Below are 4435 nucleotides of genomic sequence, written 5' to 3' on the forward strand. Positions count from 1 at the left end.
ACAAAACTGCCTTATGTGCAATATAGATGTTTATGAAAACGTTTATTGACAGTTTTCACTTACATTTTTTTATTTATTTCGGTGCATAACTATCTTGATCTATGTGATTATCAATATCTCTGTCTAATCATCTGTGTCAGTGTAATGGTGTGTGTGTGTGTGTGTGTGTGTGTGTGTGTGAGTGTGATCTTTTAGGACTAGTTTTGGAAATGATGTTCAAAAAGGTCTTAAAATGTAAGTAAATGTTTTAAAGTAATGTTCACAAATTCTCCAGACTTTGTTTCTAATGTCTGAAAAAAAAAACATCTGTGAAATGTTTAAAAGCAAGCTTTGGTGAGAATCCCCGACTCAGAGCATACAGTGCAGTATCATACTAGTGTTTCATTCAGGACACAGTCGTACGACCGCAATCCACCGTGAGCGGTTCAACAGTTCATCTGAACAACATGTAGTGTGTGTGTAACTGGGATTCAGCCCTAGTACTGGTCTGATCAAGTGCTTCAGTGTGTAGTTCATGTTTGCAGTGTCAGTGTGAACGGATGAAATGAAACGAGGTCTTGCCAGTAGAAGTTCCAGTCGTCGCTGTCCGTCACCTGGATCCATCCTCTCTTCTCAAAGTTATTGATCAGCACCGATTTCTCGATGTCCGTCACCCACTTCACCTTCCCAGCCATCGCACACACACTCCTGAGAAACACACACACACTCCTGAGAAACACACACACACTCCGGAGAAACACACGTCACTTCCGTCTCAGAGACACTGAACCCCGACAGCTCAAAACACTCATGAGAGAGGAGCGGCTCAATCACTGTGAGGTTATTAATGGTGTTCGACTGAAGAAAAATATAATGTAAATAATACTTTGCTTTACAATAAGATCCCATTAGATAACATCACTTTTAGTAACTAAAAAACACAACTGTTAGGTTCATGTCAGCTCAGGTCCAATGATGAATAAATAATGTTAACAGATGCAACTGTTGATTTAAAATGTATCAGTAAAAGTTAAACATAACATGCACTAAGATTATATAATCTGTAACATGCGCTAGACTCCCACTGTCTAGTGTAATATTCTCTAATTCAGGTGATATTTATATTATTCATACTACTCAAAATACTGTAAATATGTTCATAATCTGTAAATGTTTATTCAGACTAAACCCAACTGTGACCCTACTTTTTTACTTTTATACTATTTTTATTTATTTTTTATATATTTTCATTCTTAGAATTTGTATTACTATGTTCTTGTTGTATTTGTATTTGTATATGTGCACTGGAAGCTTCAGTACCAAGAAAAATTCCTTGTGGGTGCAGCACACTTGGCAATAAAGCTCTTTCTGATTCTGATTCTGATTCTGATTCTGATTAATAAATGCTGTAGAAGAACTGATCATTTTTAGTTCATGTTATCTAATGTTATTCGCTAATGAAACCTTATTGTAAAGTGTTACCTATATTACAAATACTTTGATAAGTTATTAATGTTTTATTTGTAATTGTAAAATTATTAAGTTATTACAATTATTTCTATAATTACACTTTGTTTGGCACTAAAACACATAATCATGTGTGTCACATTATCATTCAGTAATGTCTTTGATAATGTAGTCGATGTTCATGATTGTTTAGAGGAAGATTCTGAAGTGCTGAAACAGATTGTTATTGAACACGGATGATAAACTACAGGCGCTGCTCGTGCGTTTCATCATAAACTGACAGACTACGGATCATATAATCAATAAAACACGGCGGATGAACTCACAATCACAGCTGTCAGTCCGCGCAGAGATCAGTTCATGCTGAATGTTGCTGGAGAAATGAGCTTTTCTTCATCAGAGGAGCATCACAACAGCAGCAGCGGCCCATAGCAACGGCTCTCCACTTCCCATAGCAACGGCTCTCCACTTCCGCCTGGACTGCGTCTTCTTCTTCTTCTTCTTCTTCTGGTGTTTTAATGGCGGATTGGCAGACCAACATAAATGGTGCATTCCCGCCACCTACTGATCTGGAGTGTGGAGTATACTTGGCTTTGGAAGAAATGAGAAAAAAAAAAAAAAATCTATTTATTATTCCTGTTTTATTTAGATATTTAAATATTAATTCATGAATTCTTGATTGTCTTGACCCATTTCCTAACAATACTTTTATTGAAATTGTATCAACTCCCATCCATCGTAACTCTTGACTTAACTGTTGTCTCTCCCTTTCATACGCAGCACATTCTGCACATATCACAGTTTCCTGTATCATGCTTCCCTATTTTATAAAGACTATAATTTAATGCAGTGTGACCAATTCTTAACCTTGTAATGACATCTTTTTTCCTATTTCCATATCTTTTCCTCTCATTTCCAACCCGTTCCTGAATTTGATAAAGATGTCTTCCTTTAGAGTCACTATTCCATATCTTTTGCCATCTTTTACTAATTTCAATTGCTATTAATCTCTTGATTTCTGATTTACTTAGTGATACATTAATTTCTATTTGTGGATGATTTAATGCTTTCTTTGCCAACTCATCTACCTCCTCATTACCATCCACACCCACATGTGCTGGCACCCAGAGGAAGAATACCAACACCCCTAACTGCCTTGCTCTAAATAAACATTGCAAAACTTCAAATATTAAATCTTGCCGAGATTCAGATTTTCCACTCATAAGACTAGTGAGAGCAGCCATTGAATCATATCCCAGTTCTTGCTGGTTGAACTTCTTCAATCCACTGTAGTGCTAATATGATAGCTAGTAATTCAGTAGTAAAAACTGACACCTGATCCGATAATCTTTTTTGCAATTTTTATATTAAATGTAGGAATGAATTCTGCTGCTGCAGTTCTACCAGACTCTGGTTCCTTTGACCCATCTGTAAATACCTGTAATACTGAATAATATTCTCGATTTACATACTGTTTAACTACTAACTCAGTTGGTATGCTTATTGGTTTATTTATCTCTTTATGTATTTGTAAGTCAATGAATGGCATAGGATACATCCAAGGGGGAATAGCTGGTATTGGAACAGAAGGGGCTATTAAATATTCTTTCAATCCCAAACTGTTTGCCTCCTTCCCTACTACCCAACCAAAGCTTGCTGTATCTTTGTATTCATACTCCCAACACTCCTTCAGAAGTATTTTTACTGGATGACTTTCCAGATGTCCACATACACCTGACCAGTATCTCATCCTCAACTGAAGTCTACGTTGTTCCAACGGTAATTCTCCTAATTCAACTTGTAGTGATACTACCGGAGAAGATCTAAATGCTCCACAACAAATTCGCAAGGCCTGATTTTGTATTACTTGCATTTTTTTTAAGTAAAGTTTTACTCGCAGAACTGTATACTTCCATAGTCTATATTTGACCTGATCACTGCATAATAAATTCTTTTCAGTGACTGGCAACTTGCCCCCCAATCCGCACCTGACAAGCATCTTCAAACATTTATTCCTTTTTTACACTTTTCTATCAATTTCTGAATATGAACTCCAAAATTTAATTTATAAACCATCCACATACCTAGAAATCTCACTACTTTAACTTGTTCCAGCTGATTACCATACATTTTAATATTTAACATAGGATTACTTTTCTTATTTGAAAAACAAATTACTTGTGTTTCCTGGACTGTGTCATTTCCGCAACGTCAGTTTATAGTTTATGTCACAAATTACTAACCCTAACATTTGCACTTGTTAAGAAAAGAAAATCATTTGTTATAAATGTATATAGGCCTACATATATTTATGATTCTACTGATCGCTGAAAGGAAATACAGTGTTTGAATTTAGTGTTTGTCGCTGTCTAAATAGTTTTGTTTCTCAAAATGCGTTATGAAAAAAAACATGTTATATATATATATATTTGTTATATGATATATATATATTTGTTAATATTATATGGTAATATTTGGTGCTGAAAAAAATATATACAAAACCAGAAAATAAATCTAATCATAAAAATAAATGAATGAATACATAAAATGCCTCTATTACTAATAATGTAAATCTTGAATATAAGCTTTATTCACAATATTGTTTTCCTCACTGTTGTATTTTCTGATACAGAGATCAAACACAATATTGTTGAAATTACACCTTATAAATGTGGTTTATGATTGAAGATGTGTGAAACTGTGTGTGGAAGAAGTAACAGATTTAGAAGATAAAGCTCTTTTAATTCAATTCACATTTATTTGTACAGTGTTGTTCACAATACACATCGTTTCACAGCAACTTTACAGAAAATACATGAGTGCATATTACAATCTAGAGTCTGTTATCAGAGGAAACTGTCTAAGGTATGTATTTCAGAAATGTACATTTTCAAAATCACAGTAAGCTAAAAATCTTCTTGGTACTTCGGGTAAAGTAACTTTTGGGTTACTTACAGTTTTTACCAATTGCTTACACACGTTTTCAAAA

This window comes from Rutilus rutilus (genome assembly GCF_951802725.1).
Source record: "Rutilus rutilus genome assembly, chromosome: 4".
Lineage (NCBI taxonomy): Eukaryota > Metazoa > Chordata > Actinopteri > Cypriniformes > Leuciscidae > Rutilus > Rutilus rutilus.